Source organism: Corvus cornix, chromosome 2 (genome assembly GCF_000738735.6).
Source record: "Corvus cornix cornix isolate S_Up_H32 chromosome 2, ASM73873v5, whole genome shotgun sequence".
Lineage (NCBI taxonomy): Eukaryota > Metazoa > Chordata > Aves > Passeriformes > Corvidae > Corvus > Corvus cornix.
In genome coordinates, this window is record NC_046333.1 from 125,414,493 (window position 1) to 125,433,044 (window position 18,552).

The 18,552-nt window shown below is 41.3% G+C and overlaps 1 protein-coding gene across 4 annotated transcripts in view; it reads right to left on the minus strand.

Moving 5' to 3' along the window:
- PAG1 (phosphoprotein membrane anchor with glycosphingolipid microdomains 1) overlaps positions 1-18,552 on the minus strand; it is a 113,055-nt gene that overhangs the window by 72,392 nt on the left and 22,111 nt on the right. For 2 of the 4 annotated variants that reach the window (XM_039549709.1, XM_039549707.1), the window contains exon 2: positions 14,190-14,249. The exons of the other annotated variants lie outside the window; for them this stretch is intronic. The gene's annotated coding sequence lies outside the window, so the exon portion shown is untranslated. The remainder of the gene's footprint in view (positions 1-14,189; positions 14,250-18,552) is intronic. 4 annotated transcript variants of the gene reach the window in all.

The window sequence follows — 18,552 nt, forward strand, 5'->3', positions numbered from 1 at the left end:
CAAAAGGTCTCTAAAAAATGCTGTAATGTTGTCAGCTACAGACAGTAACTACAGAAACATCATGGAAATAATACAGGCAATAAATTGAAGCTATGTGAATATTTATTTTTATTTTCAAGACAACTCCTGAAATTATGAGATCAATTTGGCCTTGTTTTTCTCTCATCACTTTTCAAACTTGTCAGAAGGAAGTGTAAAAACACTGCAATCAATACTCTCTCTCTTGCTAGCCTGGATTAATAGATTTATGTTAATTGCAGGCATCTACATTAAAAATACCTCTTAGTATCTTCTTCCATAGGACTTCTACTGAGGACGAAATTCTGACCAGACAAATAAAGTAAAAAGAAATTTTTTACTTTATCTTTTTTTTTTTTAAGGAAAAACTTACCTTGTAGCACATTTTCAGCAAGTGTCATGAAAAGGTCTGATTGCTTCCAAAGGCTTTGATCTTGCTATCACACAGCAGCTCCTGACTGAAACAAGTGACCTTGGGGAGACTCTGAGGGAATGGGGATCACTCATCTTAGAAAGAGTCTCCTCACATCAGACATGCTTTTTCACGCTCTCTTTACTTCCAGGCTGGACTGCATGAAGTACCAAATCTCTGCAGCTCCAGCTAATGGGATGGGAGTTATCAGCTCCTCAAAGGTTCACACTTCTCGGCTGTGGACAGGACAGCAAGACACCTGCTCCCACTGAGACCTGCTGAGTCTGGTGGGGTGCTGCTCAACTTCACTTTGGTTCTGTGAAGAGCATCCAAAAGTAAAATAACAGACAGACAACTAGCCATCACTCACAGCTTTCAGCCAGGGAGAAAACCAGCAGAAAAAGCCTTAGCCAATGTATGGGGATTTTGCAGCATTTGACATTTCTTTCAACAGCATGAACTAAGCCCTAGTAAGAGTCAAGTGAAGAATGAGATGCTTGTCCTGGCTAAGCACTGAGCTTAGATAGTGGGATATAAACTAACAAGAAAAATCATTGAAAATGCAGCATCTGTTGACATTTTACAGCATGCACTGACCTTTCCAGTACTATTACATTTGGCTTTGCAGCACAATTACAGTTACAGCTCTATGTATCAGTAAGATCCTCATTATCTGAATTCTATCAAAATCTTTACACTTCTCAAGAGAGCAGAGAAAAAGGTGTGTCTGAAACAATATTCAGTTTGGTGACACCAAAAAGACCCCCACTCAGCTGCTGGGGTTAATTGTCCACACCACTGCACTGTGACCTAGCCAGGTAAGTAGGGAGAAGAGGCTGACAACTAATGTGAGGATGATTCCTCATGACAGTGACAAGAGTAGGTAGCTAAAGAGCACAAAATGCAATATTCAAGGACAGGGCCTAGAAAACGACCCTTGCAATCACAAGCTCACCTGCAAACCAGAAATCATTTCATGGTATGTGAGAAGAGTTCAAGTTAATTTGTCTCTCTGACCTCAGAACCGCGTACTATCCCTTGTTTAAGTCAACTTATGAGGTTACAATGGCTAGTCTTGTTTCAAGCAAACCTACGAACTTGTCTTCTTTCACTTCTCCTCCTCCACTTACACTTATTTCATATGCAAAGGTAATCCATTTTATTACAGAAATAAGGAAGATCTGCATTAAGTCATGTCTGCTTCAGAACTCAACTGACTCCCCACCAGCTGGAATCTATTATTTGATTAAAAATGTTGTTGTGCCAGCTGCCATGTAGCACGTTTCACTACTCTGATTCCAGGTGGAATTCAATCCGTACTGAAAATGTAGTCTAGCATGAATCAACCTCTTCTCAATAGTAATGCATACCTGGAAAATAAAAGCATTAAAAACTGCCACAAACCTAGCCCTCCTAGACCTGGCCACCCCAATCTCTAAAGCAGAAGGTGTTCAGTGGGGAAGAACTTCAAATTTAACATAGCATAAAGTAGTAATTTCATAAAGCAATGTCCTAATAACACCTTCAGGTTTGTTTTAAAAACTGATCTTTCTTATCATAAAAACCAACCTAACTCCTCTTCCACCAGAGCCAGTCCTGAAATAAAAGACAATTGCTGAGTTTAAAAAATCAAAAGCTTTTGTACCTCCCTGATACAGTGAAGTATTTACTAGTGGAGGTTAATTATTAGAGAATGTGCCCAGAGTAAAAAATAATTTATAGTTAAGTCTGTTACTACTAATTCAGTTAGAATGAGACTGTATTGGGCAAAAAGCCCATTTAATTTGAGGGGGATTTCTGCCTGGTGGGGACTGCAGGAATACATGCCAGGAGTATATACTGTGAATCAGCACTGAAAATGTTGCTTAGCTTCTTGCAGTGCAAGAATGTTAAGAGCTTTAAGGCAATTATTTGCAAATGCATACTTACAAGGCCTCTCAATAGAAATACAGCAGTGGCATGTTGATAGGTCTGATTCTTACTATTCTCTTTTTCTGTTACCTCAAAACAAGTTGCAGATTACAGCTTCAGTAGCTCTGAAAAAAGTCCACAGTTAGCTCTGAAGAAAGTTTATATTCAATGGATGTTTTCAGCTTTCTCTGTTCAATGGATGGTCATAAAGTTAAAAAGTTAAAAGGTTTTGATGGCTTCAGACAAGATACAGTCTCTTAATATGCAGACGTAAGAACATACAGAGGTAGTGCTGAAAGCTGAAGCCCACATCCTTTCCTGGTGGTGTCAAGGCAGGGTGCTCAACTTATTTTCAACTTATTTAGAAGAACTAGGTAAATATCACGTGGATATTTCACGATTAAACTGATAAACAACAGTCAATCTAAATTCCCAAGTGGCAGTTATGCCATGTATAAAATAGCTCAAGTAGAATACAGCAGTCTTTAGTCACAGCACTGAACATAACTGAGGGGTCAAATCCCTGCTGGCCCAAGCTGCTGTGACGTGATGTTTGCTTAAACTGAACGGATGCTCTGAGCACAGCAGAGCAGCCCAGTGTGTGCACTACAGAAAGTGCCACGGTGATGGGCAGCTTTGCTGACAGTGTCTGCAGGGAAGTGAGCCCCTGCAGCTGGAGCCCCACAAGTACTGAACTCCTCTTCAACCCTGAACAGGGATGCCCCATTCAGAATCTCCAGAGAAACGAAAATAAATGAAATTTGTTGCATCTTAGAAATCTTCCTTTCAAATATATTTTAATTCAGTTTGGGAAAGTTTGACCTAATACTTCTAATTTTGTGGGTTTAAATTATTTCAATTTCCAGACCAATTATACGACTCCCTCAATAAGCAAGAAATGTCTTATTTAATCTATTTTTAAAGGCTGAGCTTTGTGTACTTTTTCATTCTACATCCTCTTTCACACCAATACAAAGAATCATAGTGTAGCCCTTTCTACACTTGTTTAAGCACCAATTAGAAATGTAGTATGCATGCACATATTGACAAACACCCCATAAATACAGAAGACATGAAAATAATGTTTATGTACCTCTCCCATTCACTAGCTTTTCTGGCAGCATAAGCCAGCAACCTCAATCCACCATCGTCAAATGAGTGAACTCGCCACGGATGCATTCTTCTTGCCTGTCATGCAAAATGGAGATACTCTCCATGCCAAAGACACAAGCTTCCAGCAGTACCTGCTTTACTGAGAGAGAACAACAGCTCCTCTAAAGGATTTACACCACTGGAAAGGAACTTTAGTTTCTCCTGGGGATACTTGTTTCACAAGTGTCAAAGACAGTGACATTTAAAACCATGATGCTCGTATACACATAATAAAAGGCATACATTGAGATTTAGCATGATTTCATGCGTATGTATATTTCTATTTATATTTCAATACCACTGGTGCAAAATCCTCCATATATCTTGCAGGTGAGGAGAAACCTTTTGTGATTCCAGTGCAAAACCACCCGGCTCTGTCCAGGCTGATGCTCTCCCGAGAGGTGTGGCAACACATAGAGCCCATGACTGCCACACACACGTACCTGAATGTGGCAAAACCCACAATGCCCTGACAGCCCAGCTGCTGATACCTGCAGTCCTGCCTCAGCCTGCCCTTGCAGCCCAAGCACACACCATGCCCTCACATGAAAGCTGGTGGTCTACACAGTGGAGCAGGTGAAGGCTCCTATATTACTAATTTTCTGAGTATTGCCAGCCCATAGGATTGTGTTCCCTTTCTTCCATAATCTGCAAGGCAAAAACTCACCACCACAGGAGACATGAGAAAGCGTTAGGATTAAACTGGTAACACAGGTTCTGGCAAAGAGCTCCTACACATGCCTGGGAAAACACTGAGTAAATGTCCCATCCACACTCAAACCTCCATTTCACAAGCTCCTGATGTGCAGCAGTGCTCAACATACACCTGCAAATGGAAGCTCCAAGACATCTGAAATACTAAGGAATGCCACAAGCCCTTCTTTTCTTAAAAAAAAAAAAAAATAAAAGACATCTGTATTTCAGCTCAGATATTCATAACTATTAGAAATATTTTAAGAATACTCCTTATTAAGGACATATGCCGTAATTTTTCACCTTTACCATGTGATAACATCTGTTTTCCTCATATGGTGCTGTAAAAAAGTCCATGGCAGTTGTGAAGCATTGAGCCATCCCAGTTATTTTCTCTTCACTGTGTTATGGTAACATGGAATCATAGAATGGCCTGGGTTGGAAGGAACCTTAAAGATGATCTAGTTCCATTCCCCTGCCATGTGTAGGGATACCTTCCACTATACCAGGCTGCTCAGAGCCCCATCCAACATGGCTTAGGACACTTCCAGGGATGGGACAACTTCTCTGGGCAACCTGTTTCACTGTCTCACCACCCTCACAAGAAAGAATTTTTCCCTGATATCTAATCTAAACCTACTCTCTTCCAGTTTGAAGCCATTCCCCCTTGTCCTGCCACTACACGCTCGTGTAAAATTCCCTCTCCATCTTTTTTGCAGGTTCCCTTAAGGTACTGGAAGGTCAGAATTAAGTCACCCTGAAGCATTCCTTCTCTTACAGGCTGAACAATCCCAATTCTCTTAGCTTCTCCTCCTAAGAAAGGTGCTTCATCTCCCTAATCAACTTGGTAGCCCCTCCTCTGGATTCACTCCGACAGGTTCATGTCCTTTTTGTGCTGGGGACCTCATCTAGCAGTCCCAGGCAGGGCAGAAGCACACTGGAGGCTGTGCTCAGCGAGAACAAAAAAGATAATTCTCACCTGGAAAGCCACATTTAAACATCAAAAAAAAAAAAAAGTCCAATAAGTGGATATGGATCGTTGACAAGGAAGTAGGAGGAAACAAAGAGACCGCATCAGTCAACAAGAGGCAGTGGCTGTAACACATCCCTAACCTACTTTTTTTTTTTTTTTTTTTTTTTTTGCAGGGATTATGGCAGAGGAGACTCTAAGAAGGGATTTAAAAGGAGAAAATGAGGTTAAGTGTGTTGATGTCTGTCCACAGCTCATCCTTAACTTCAGCATAGCAATGAATAAAGCCTGCAGATGCTGGTTTGAATACACAGCAGGTCAGTGACAAAGCTGGTATTGCAAATAAACTGGAGGGCTGTTTGGATGGATGGGCCAGAAGGGCTTTGGATATGAAATCAGACTGCTTCTTTCTACCATTATTATGAGATAAATACATGAACATCACAAACACTCACAAGAAAACAAATCTCTTTTAATAGCAGGTTTGAACAAGGTAAAAGCTGCACAGGCTATACGTGGACCACGCTTGACAATGGACTGAAGGATGGCATTGTTTCATGGCCACAGGCATCCCTGGGGCTGGCTGCTAAACATGTTTCAGTCATAGACATCTCTGGAGGAAGAAACATGCCTTATTCAACAACTTTCATGGCTCATTTTTTAAGATCAGGACATCATTAACTATGTTGGTTGCTATAAGGAGTTACTATCTTCTAATGACTCCCAAAATATCTGTACACGACAGTTGGAAACTTCTGCATTCCATGACTAATTTTGTCTTTTATAAACCGATTTACAAATGTACTTGCTGTTCAATTCTGCTGGAAAATATTTAAGGCAGTATTTTTTTGTCACCCCCTTAGCTCAGCCATTTACCATGTTGAAAGAGGAGTGGCTAAGGGGCCCATTTGAGCTCAGCAGCACACCCTGGTCTTAAAACACATTTGCCTCTCAGTAGATGATAGCCTCAACAGCAGTGCAGCCTTTTATCCCACTGACCCATGAGATGGACTAGTGTTTGCCATCCCCTTACTAAGCCTCTGAAAATACCTGTTTGTTTGGTAAGGCTAGGTGTTTTGCCAAAGATATGCTGACATTAGGTAAATCATTGAAACAAGAAGATAAGAAATAGAAAATGGCAACAGACATCATCTTCCCATACAAGGCCTTTTTAACAGTGGTTTACAAATCAACCACTTTTCATCAAAGGTTCCAGCAAAGCATCAGAAGAAAGCAATTTCAGGAACACAACAATATCACAAAGTTAAGAGAGTTCTTTCTGCTGTGCTGCACTGTATTCATGCAAACCTTAGCAACAAAATGCCTGTTAAAAATGTGGAGTATCCTTGATTATTTTGCTTAGTACTCTTCACCGTGTCCTTTAAAAACTAGTAAGAATCAACGCCCAAAAGGAAAGCCAGGAGGTAGCATAGTAGCTAGCTATGTACCAGTGTTACAAATCACTACAGATTGGAAAAGCACACCAGCTGGAGTCCAGCATCCTGATAACACGAATACTGTGTCATGTCCAGCCCAGTCTTTCATCCATTGTGAGGGATTCCACCAAGCAGAGCCTGGCTCAGCGAGACCAGCAGTGCTTTCCAGGCTCCGCCGGACACAGGGATAACATCCCCACTGACTCCAAGGGAGATGCTGTGCTCACATGAAGACCCAGCTGCTCAGAGAGGAACTCGACATGTGTGTGCCAGCCTGAAACTGAACTCCATCCCACAACTGGGTCCTTACACTCAGACTACAGCATCCTGTAAGGTTTTTGTATGACACAACTCACTGTACAATAAAATAAGCCTGCAAAATATGTTAAATGAACCATGTCCTAAGAGTAGCCACTTCTCTGCACTGACTAGAGCTGGACCTTGGGTGAACAGCTCTGGTGCACACATCCTCTGCCTGAGTGTCCTGAAGAGCACTCCAGGCCGGTGAAGCAGAAAATGCGTGTATTCGTGTTTTAGTGCTTTATCTGGGGTGGTTTCTCTTCTGCTGTCAAAAGCCAAGAGTTATGTTCCTGACAACAGTAAGGACAGGACTAAATTAAGAAAAGAGTTCAGAGAGGCAGAGAAATGCAGCTGAGCTTTTGATGAACAAACCTCATTAACTGACTGGCTACCAGCTATCCAAATAGATAAAAAAAAATTATTATTACAGCTGTAGTTTAACAGTTTGGAAAAGTGACATTTAAAAGTCACTACATAACACTGTCACCTGTAATGCTATGCTGCAAATTTGTTATTTAAAACCTACTTGTAAATACACAGCAACTCTTGCAAGTTATTGGCAGCATTCAAAAGTACTGGAAAGAGCAAATAAAAATGCATCAATTCGGGGAAAATTAAGTATTCTTACGACTTCATGTTCTCATCAGATAGCAAGCATTAAGAACATGCCCACTGCAATGTGTACAACAGCCCAGAAAACTGTTGGGTTTGCTACACTTTCTTCAGATTGAGTCAACTGAAATTGGGTTTTCAAATCCATGAAAGACAGGAATAGTAAAACACTGTAGTGCTTTCCCAATGACATCACATGCCAGAACACCGTATCTTAAAGTTCATGCATTTGATTTCCTAGAAGATACCACTTTTCCCTTCTTTTCAAAACCATACCCTGTCCCAGGGAAAAAATACAAATGTGTGTATGTTTCAGGCACTCTTCCTTGTTCTGGATGCATGCAGATTATGCTGTCCCAGCTGAGTGACGTAAAATTGCATTTATTGTGATTCTTCATGACTGAAGAGGTAAAAGCCTTCGCTAGGGAAAACAACTATAAGGTGTTCTGCAGACCAGTTTAAGGAATACATGTGAACTTCTTAGCTTCCAAAGGTTAATGAGTGACCTGGTATCACTGTAACTAACACAACCTTCTTATTAACCAAGAGAAAGACAACAATTGTCATGTCTATAGAACAGAAATTAATTTTCTTACATTTCCCCTCCCCCCTCAAAATATGCAAAGCAAATTTTGAAATTCCCAATTCAATATATATCAAAGAAGAAAAAGGTTCAAAGTCAAGTCCTAGAAAGTCAAGAAATGCCAGAACAAATTTAGTTTGGCTCCCTTGTGCTTATACGTAAAGATGAAATATTTAATTACACGATGACAGGCTATTTTTTGACTGCATTATCTGTGTTTTAAAGAACAAGAAACAAATTCCATAGTGGCCTGACTGGACCAGATGTTTAGATGTTCATCACACTTCAAATATAATACTTCAGTAGTTATTTATCTTATTGAGAGAGGTATAAGGTCAGTTGAAAATTTTCCTAAGATTACCTGATCATTTGATTTTTTTTTAGTAGAAAAAACATTACTGGAAATGAAATATATCTTTCACCAGCAAATACTGCTTGATAGTATGCTGTGATCTAGTTTTGAATGAACAAAACCAGAACAAATCTCATTTGGCCTGATTTTTTTTTCAAACAGGTCTGTCACAATGACTAACTTATCAAAATATTTCAACTCACATTCTAAAAATACCAGCTATTTATTATTTTACTCTGCTGTACAGACATCAGTCTAACGCTCAATTAGAGTAAGTGGCAATGAATCATGCACATTTTAGGAATGTCTTGGCTCTCTGAACAACGTTGGGGTTCTAAATCTTTATTGATGGAAATATCTTACTTCCAACAGAAATTTACATACAAATGTGCAAACCAGGGCTAGAGCAGCAAGCCTGTGTTGTGGCTAAGAGGTGTCTGGGCTTGGCGAGCTGCCTTCAGTGCCTACTTCCACCTTGGCTCGGATAATTGGAATAAAGATGAATGAAAATTTAGGCCTGCAGTTTTAATAGTAACTATTTGTTATTTAAATTTCCTGTTCCACACTAAATGATTGCAAGAATATGTGCTCAGAATGAAAAGGCTGCTCTTTAGCATCAGCACATTGATTTCTTGGGGTCCTTGCAAAGCTTTTCACATTGTTTCTGGACTATAGCTCTACACCCCTCTAAATGCCTGTCAGACATCATTTCTGCTTTATGAATAAATAATATGATGCCCAGGGGAAATGTTGGGCTAAGACAAAAAAATCAATATGTGTCTAGCACGTATTAGGCAGTTGTTCAGCTGAAGTCTGTCTCAAATATGTGGAGTAATTTTAATAACAAAACAAATTCTTTCTACACTGAGCTTAAAAGAGGGTTATTAAGAAAGCACTAGCACTATATAACCGTGTACCCTATTTGAAGATTAATAACATTAATCTCCTAAAATGTGAATAAATGTTCTGATTGCAAAGTATTTGGTGATTATTTGTCTACAAATTTCAAATATTCATGCTACAGAGAAATGTAGCAAGTGATTTTTTATTCTGTTCCTCTTAGAGTGGTGCTGGTGCACATCTGCGTAGTAAAGCTGTTATTACAACTGAATTGTTTGTTATTTTAAAAACATCTTCCAAAGTTGCCTTTTTTTTTTTTCCCCAGAGGACCCGGGATCAAAAGTGAAACAAAAGCAGGGTAAATTAATCATTCATGCAGCTCTGTAATCGTCTTAGTCGTTCCTGCAACGTAAGCCTATTTTTGCAGTCGGCGCAGTTCCTGGTTCAGCCGCCCACCATGCCCAGATGCAAACCCGTCACAGGAGTATTTGAATCGCTCCACTTCTACAGGACCTGTCTAAATAAACAGGCCTAACTCCTGCCACGGGGCAGTTCTTAAATTCCTTTGTATTATGCCCAAGAGGGGCTGGTTATGTTAATTGTACCATACAGCAAGCAGCATTGTAGGAACCGCTGCTCACTTGCTCTCCCACAGCTTATTGAAGGTGAACAAGCTTGACTCATACACCTCCTTCCTTCCATGTGTTCTTCAGCACCAGGAAAGCTCAGGCTGTGCCAGGCAGCAGCACTCAGCCCCTGCTGACAGCACATCACCCGCCCTCAGCACATCCCCCCCCTCCCAGTTCACTGATGGCCAGCAGGGCTGAAGTCTCCATCACCGCCTGTTCAAAAATGTTGCCTTCCCACCGTGTTCCTTGAAAACATAGATCTCATGCTGGAAAGCAATGAGGAGATGGACAGGTTATTCTGGGACAAGGGGCAAGCTGCCAGTGCTCCTAGGAGCCCTCATGAAAGCCACAGGCACTCCAGGTTCAGCAGCATGGCCAGGCAAAGAGAGAAAGCAAAGAGGTAAAGACAAACTAGCAAGCTGCAGTCAGACCCACGGATGACCTCTGAGATCCCTGACTCCGAGCCACCAACATTCAGCTCAGAGACATTGCTCTCAAAGGGGGTTTTTTCAGTCCCCTGCTGTTAGGCAGACCTTTTAGTGCAAATCCTCCCCATGGGAGCTTGCTGACAAGGTGGCTCCTCCTGTTAAATTCAGTATAATGAAAAGCACAAACTTCATGTATTTATGACCCTTTCAGATTGAGGAGCTGCAGCTGAGTGCCCTTGCCTGGGGGTGCTTACTCCTGCAGGAGAGCCGGCCATCTGGAAGGGCAACCTAAAGAAAGCAAAGGGAAAACCTGACATGCCAGGCAAAGAAACCTGCAGACCTGCAGATGCTACTGCTGATGGTGGCGGAGCTACAAGGTATCTTGAAGCTCACACCAGCAAACATGGTGGAGCCCATTAACACCAGCACTGATAGAAAATGCTTTTGCCAACTCAGAGAAAGTGAAATGATAAAGACAAGAAGAGGGGACTTCTAAGTCCAAAAAAAAAAAAAAAAAAAAAAAAAAAAAGAGCAAACAAAATCCCCCCAACAAACTCAACCTAAAAAAAGCCCATTAACAAACAAAAAAACCCTCACAACCCCTCCTCAAAACCCACACAGGCAAAAAGGAGAAGCCTCAGGCTGAAGCTTGTACGGATTTCTATTGATTATGAATACCTACAAACCCCAATCCCCGGTGCTTGCAGCAAAACAGCCAGAAAGGAAACTGAAAGCAGAACAGTGATTTCCAACAGAGGCAAGCTGTCAGCTGTAAGCACTAAACCATGTATCCTGTGCAAAGTCACTCTGAGAGAAGCACCCCTTCATCCCTTCTTGCTGCCTTTTTGGTGAGGGGCACAGCCAGGTCCCTGGCAGCGCTCCCATGCCAGCAAGTCCTCTCCAGCTAGCACCTGGCTCACATGCTCTCCTTCAGCCACTGGCCTTGCACCTCTGCCATGCCAACACCAGGCCAGACAACCCAGAGCAGAGACACTGGGAACATGGGCAGTCCAGTGTGATGTCAAGCTGTACCACCACACACATGAAACAAACAGTCCTGCATGGTCTTTGCAAGATGCAAGTTACAGGGGATGACCTGAGAACACCTCTGCTGTCCTGCTACGGAGACCTACCCAAGAGACCCCCACCCTGCTCTTCACCCCTCACATGTCCCTCATCCCACCTACCACAGGGAGTCTGTGCTAGATACCATTCCTGTGCTTCTACAAAAATGACTGCACAACATGTATTTCTGCCAGCCCCAGGAGACAGGACCACTTGACCTTGGACACCTGAAACATGACCACTCGACTTGCACTTTCTTATCCTTTCAATGCTATTTAAATTAATAATTACGCTTCCTAAAACTGACACTGGCTATAACCTCTCGATGTTGCCTTTGAAAGCCACAGAGGAGAAAACCTCAGGGAGGAACCTCTCAGTGAAACACCACACCTGTCTGTGTGTGCAGTGCCTGGAGATGTGGTTCCTGACTGGCTGAACAAAGTCCTGAGTTCAGCGACCTCCTTTATCACCTGTCACACTTGCCTTCTCCACCTCCATCTGAAGGTACTCCAAACCACACCCATCAAGTGATCCATGGAGGGGTCACTTGCTCTCTTAACACAGCCCAAAATCTGCCAGGCTGAAGATTGATACTATTTTACCACCAACACAACTGGTTGAAAAAAGATCCTGTCCTCACCTTCCAGCCTCGCTCACAGCCAAACAGCTGTTTCTGGGCTGTACTATTAATCAGAGAAGTACATCCAGATTTCGGAAAGACCCTAGAATAAACCTTTTTTTTTTTCCCCAGCTCTAAGGTTCCCAGTTTTTAACTGAAATGATAATGCTCTGGACCTACAGTTGCCCTCAGACGGCACTGTGTTGCTGTCTAATGTTGATGGAGGATATTATGGCATCATAATATCTGTTCACAAGTTCTGATTTCCTGTGCAAGCGTTGAGATTATGCAGGTCCGTCAGACACGCTTCAGAGTCATCAACACATTTTTATTGCAAACAGAATTTCCAAAATGATGAGCTACTCAACAGAGAAGAGAGAGAGAAAACCCTCAACTTTCAGATGTTTCATTTCCTGATCTGAGTATCTTTCACAGAAAATGAGAGTTCAGAAGTAAAATGCTTAATCTTTGACAGATTTAAAGACAACTATCACAGACCTCTAGCTTCCACAACGTAAGACACCAGAAGCATGAGTGGTAATAAATTGATTTTACATTAATTTCATCTCTAAGGTGTCTATACACGCTCATGGATTTCTATGTTCATTTTAAAGACAACTATTTCCAAGAAGCAACGATTGTATGAATCATACTTATGTTGTATTTATTTATGCCTTTCTCATGAGCTCAAAATCTGGGACTGAAGCATTTCTGTCCTATGTAGAGGTAACAAAAAGAGACAGAGAGGGAGAGTATTCACACAAAGTCATACAACCAGTCCCTGTAGCTTAGGAGGTACCTGGTCAGACAAGCTGTGGTAACCAAGTATATTATCAGAGAAGTGCACTCCATTTTGCAAAAGAGAAGTTAAACTTGTCTAGGGTTAAAAAAGTTAAGCTTGTCTGACAATCCAACTTTCCTTTAGGAAAAGCTAGGAACATGCAGCAGGTCAGTTAGCACTGTGGGGTTACCCTGAAAGGTTTTGTTTGCAATAGTACCAATATGCAGTAAGTAAAGACCACCTACTTGGTATGCAGTAGCAAAGCACTGATTCCTTGTAATGTTTCAAGGCTCTTACTGCACTAAGAAAGGGACTTGAAATCTTGCCAGTATTTCTCAGCTCAGGCACAAATTGTGTGCATTACATACAATCAAGTCAAGTCCAGTCTGCTACCATACCGTCACGTACTAGTAACAGCCACCCAGCAAGGGCTGGGACACTTGAAATTAAAATTAACTTCAGTGCTTGAAATTTACCCTTTGGCAGGTGCTGCGAAACATTATTTAAGAGGCAACCCAATATAAACCTGGTGTTGCTCAAATCTCATCAGACCTCCAGTAATGAATGTAAGCAGCACCAGCCTGCCTACTGAAGGTTGGTCTCCATGCAGAGGTACCAACTCTGCTCTGCATGCCCACACCAACTTCCTAACCACAATATTCTTTTCTGCACCCCGCGCAGTGGGAGAGCTTTGTCACTTGAGCATGAAATACGAACCCCCAGCAGTCTATTTTGTTCAGTTGCTGTCCACACCCATGGTGACCTCATTGCTATGCTTTCAAACAGGCTTTGAGACAATCAAATTGATGTATAGATCTGCAGCATTTACCACAACTGCAACAGCAGAAACAGCTTTTATCAACTTGGCAAAGCGAGCTAAGACTGATTTCTGATGAGGTGGTCATCGCTTTGCTTGACCAAAACATTTACACTGACCAAAGCTGCCTTCCTGCGGCAGGAAAGCCTGTGTCAGCACTGAAAGGACACGTGATGCCTCTCACACAGCTCCAGGAAGAAAACCAGCTAGAAGTCTGGATGCTGATGGGTATGGAACAACTTTCTGAATGACCACACACAAGCCCATATTCAGCAGATTTTACCTTTCAGCTGGGACTGGTACTGCTGCTTCTTAACACACAAAAACAAGAAGTGCATTTTCAAAATGTATCACATCTTTATTTTATACACACACGCTGGCAATCTCACACAGCCCACCATGGATCAGAAGCTGTAAGCAACAGTTTCTGTAAAAGCTACTTGTAACATTCCTGCTAACCAGTTCAGTTGCTTCGCGCTGGCACCTTCATAAATTACAGGGGCCTTCAGAAAATGAGTTAAAGCCAAGCTGACCACCACAGGAAACAGAAAGCAGTTGCAGAAACCATTACCTTGTAGTCTCTGTAGGGCTTGATGTTCAAGTGAGATACAGTATTGACAAACGTTTCCACCTAGGCAGAAAATAAAATTCAAAAAAATATTCACAAGTCCAAATTCAATTATGCCACACTCTAAGAATATGACAATATACCTTACATTCTCTGGTTCATCAAATTTAAAATCATATCCAGAGAAAAGCACCTTAGGAAAAGGTTTTCTTACTGTATTTAAAATACCCAAGAGTAACTAATACAGTCTTCAAATTCCATTTTATTATTTTTGTCTTTTGGCTTTTAAAGATCTGATACAATTAGGCTGAGAATTAGGACATTTCTACTTTCTCACCTATGCAATGTTGCCACTAATACAGATTTCATAGACCAAATCAGAATTAAAGGCTCCTGTATGTAAAGTTGGGGTAGTTTATACTCATACAGTGACAGTATCTTTAGAGAGATTTCTGTAACTGCTTGGGTTTGATAAGTAGAAACTCATTGTCACTCAGCAATTGAATTGGTTTAATATCTAAAGAAAGGGCATCCAGGTCAGTGATGAGAGATTTACCAGAAACAGAGAGAGGTAAAGTGGTTGCAGATTTTCCCTTGGCACCAGGCTTGGAACACATACTTTTGTTTACGGGATAACAGAGGGGCCATATGGTGGCAATTTGTCCTGCAATGCCTACATAATAAAAATGACTAACTTTGGAATTTGTTTTTTCCCCACTGCCTACATGAAAAATTAACTAACTTGGTTTGTAAATTGACTTAGCTAGAAGAAAAGTACGTTTCATTCCTTGGACATTTATTTCAGATTTAAAGGGTCTTACACTGTTAACTTTGTAGGGGACTAGCTCACTAAGGTATTTAAGAATAGTTTAAACCGAAGTTAGAGCAATAAATAAATCAGGCTCTGCAATACTAACCTGTAAGATTAGGAAACATAATTAACATCAAAGTAAGGAGAAAAAGATATAAAATAGACTGTTTCCGAAGGAACATGCCATTTCTTCTACACCATTAATTTTCAGAAGAGACTCAAGGTACTAAAGCAGCTTAAGAAATCAGAGATACTGTCAGGCTATCTGCTTTTTCAGACCACAGAAGGATATATTGATTCAATTACTTTCTTTTGATGTAAATCCAAATTAAAATCGGTATAAGCACATATTACAACTCAAACTTGGTGCACGAAGAATTTCTTTTTCTTTTTAGTAATCATTAACCAGTTGTTTTACTCATTCATACTCATGTGTGTTTGTCCCACCCCCTCACCTTACTGGTGTACTCTACTAAAAATAAAGCAGTGCCTGCTCCTGGAGAACTGTTGCTTAGCTACATTCTCAATTATCACAATGCTGGCCTTACTCATTCAGTGACAAGGTCAAAGCAATTGTTTCTTTACTTTAAAGATGAAGTATCCTGTTTATAAAAATCTTATCTGTTTCCTACTTGGTAAAATATTGCACATTTCAGTCAATCATTGCTGGCAAGTCCCCAGAGAGATACAGTGTGAGAACATAACCAGTAGTGTTCATGTTTGCCCTTAACACAGAGGGCTTTTTTTCCCCAACCCCACCCTGAATGTCAACTACCTCACGCTGACACACAGGCAACCAATTATACCAAGATTTGTTTTCCTTCTCTGCTGTGGCCAGGCAAATATGGCAGAAATGCAGTAGTCGTATATTTATTCTTATTCTTCCCCTCCATCCAATAACAAGCATAAGTAAAGTGGCAATTTTTAATTAGCTACCTATAGTCAGTACTGTGGGAAAGCTAAAGAAAAGAAGGAATTTCCCCATCACTTTTAAACACAAGAACTTTTTGGTTTTTCTTTGCCTTTGAGGGCAGGTGTTCAGCTGCAAAGACTGCAATTCTCCCCCAGCTAGTCCAGGCTGCTGAATATTTCATAGCCCCTGAGAAACGCAGCTGTAATCAACTTGCAAATAATGAAATGGGCAGCAATAATAAAGCAGAGGTAAAGTGCACCATTAGAAAGCATCAGTGCTTTGACTGCTGCTGCAGTCTTGCTGTACCAATTTATCAGGTTATTTGATAAAATAATAATGCTAACAACTATGAAACAAAAATTAATGTTATGCCAAAAAAAAAAAAATCAAAGTGTCTCAGGTGGCCAACATGAATAGCAAACAGAAAAAAGTCAGAAAGTGTGCTAAAGGAGTCACATTCAAGACTGAAACTCCATTAAATGTATTAATCACATGCCAATTACACACAGCTATATTAGGGTATTAATAGAAAAGTAAATTTACAGAAGTTACTTAACTCAGGAAAAGTTTCATAAATACTAAAATAAAACAGAGAAAATATTTAGGAAATAATAAACATGTTCATCTTAATCATATCTTGTAGAGTAACCTGTCTACTGTCTTAACTTTTTTGTAACAGGATCTTGAGGTTTGACACTCAGAACTTCAACAGTTTATGGTGTCCCACCTCTACTGTTCGGTGCTGGTAAACACCAAAAGACAGCAAAAACCAGCAATGGCATTACTACAACAGCATTTCCGGAAGGTATGATGTGAGCTAAGATTAAAAGTTCATCCTGGAAAACAGGATCGAGCAAGTAGTAGTGATACAGGTTGTAACTGGGTGGATATCAAGATGTACCTGTGAATTATGCAGGGAGGCTCCACAGAAAGTAGTTCTTCACCTCATTTCAGAAACCCAGCCCAAAAACCTGACTGTTCCTGATCTGCCCCAGGCTTCTGAGGAACAAAGCACAGACTGCTTGTACAAACATAAGTTAATGCCACCACTGAGGCTACAGTGGTTATGTGGGAAAAGAGGCAAGTTCATACACAGTGATCCACACCGATGGACAGTGAGACAACCTACCTGAGTATTTTTTATCAAGAAGAAGATCTCTAAACATCTTTATGAATTTGGATGGAGGGTGTGACTTAAGACACAAACTGTCTACCCTGATCTGCATTGATAAGCATGGATAGGTTAGGAAATGTATTTCTTACATGTAGGAAAGGGCTCAAATAACCTCCTTCAGAGCAAAAGGAGTGGTGACTGAGGTAAGTATGGTCTCGGGCATGGTTTTTGCTAACCTCATGGTCTGCTGTGTATCATTAGCACAGGTTAATTCCACTCCAGTGTCCAGACTTTAAAATATTCAAACAGAACTGAATATTTCAATTGAAAGGACCTACAACGATCACAAAGTCCATCTACCTGACCAGTTCAGGGCTGACTAAAAGTTAAGGGCATTGACCAAGTGTCTCCTAGACACTGACAGGCCTGGGGCACCAACCACCTCTCTAGGAAGCCTGTTCCAGTCTTTGACCACCCTCTTGGTAAAGAAATGCTTCCTATATCTAGTCTGATCTCCCTTGACACAGCTTTGAACCATTTCCCATGCATCCTATAACTGAACACCAGGTAGAAGAAGTCCCACCTCCTTCTCCACTTCCCCTGCTCAGAAAGTTGTAGAGAACAGTGAGGTTGCCCCGCAGCCTCCTTTTCTCCAAACTAGACAAACCCAAAGTCCTTAGCTGCTCCTCATGGCACACTCCTTCCAGCCTTTTCACCAGCAAACAGCTGGTGGAAAAGCTGTATTTCAAGTGATTCTGTGATGTGCAGCTGTGGGGAAAAGCAGCTGAAAAACAAGCAGAGGCTGAAGAATAAACATAGTGCTCCAGTCTTGCCTCCTGGAAACACAGCAATCTCCTGAAAGTGCCATGCAGCAGGTGGCTGCTCCTCCTATGGACCAGAACATGCCCCAGTGCAGAAAAGGGCAGACACTGTCTTCCCCAGGCCACATTTCCCCAGGTACCATAGGACACCCTGCTGAATCACAACTCCCATGGGTGCACAGCCCTTTCTCATCCTCCCTCCAAGCAAGGGCTGACACTCAGAGCTGCCTCCTGAGAGACACACAGAAGTGACACGCCCAAGCTGTAAGCAATTCGCCGAAGGCTGTCTGTGCCTTCATTAGTTAACTCCTGATACTCACAAGAATATATTGAATGCAATTCCTTGGAGTTAAAGGAAGGCCTGGATGCAGGACATGTTGGTAGGTTCACATGCAACACAGCACGTTGCAAAGAGAAGTCTTGACGGAGGCGTGAAGTTGCACAAACACCTGCGCAAGCAGATATGTAACAGCAGTGGGAAATAAAAATTGCTAAATGCTCTGAGAAAGAATCTCTCCATGCAGGAATTTTTCAATTTATGTCAATCTAATCATCTCTTACACGTTTCAAAAAGTAATTCATAGGGACTCGAAGAACCTAAGCAGATTGTGAAAGAAATAAAATTGAAAAACACACTCTCTTCCTTCAGTCCCTTTGTACTTGTTATGTTCTCTACAAGGATACAATGTATTTTCATTTCTTTCCTC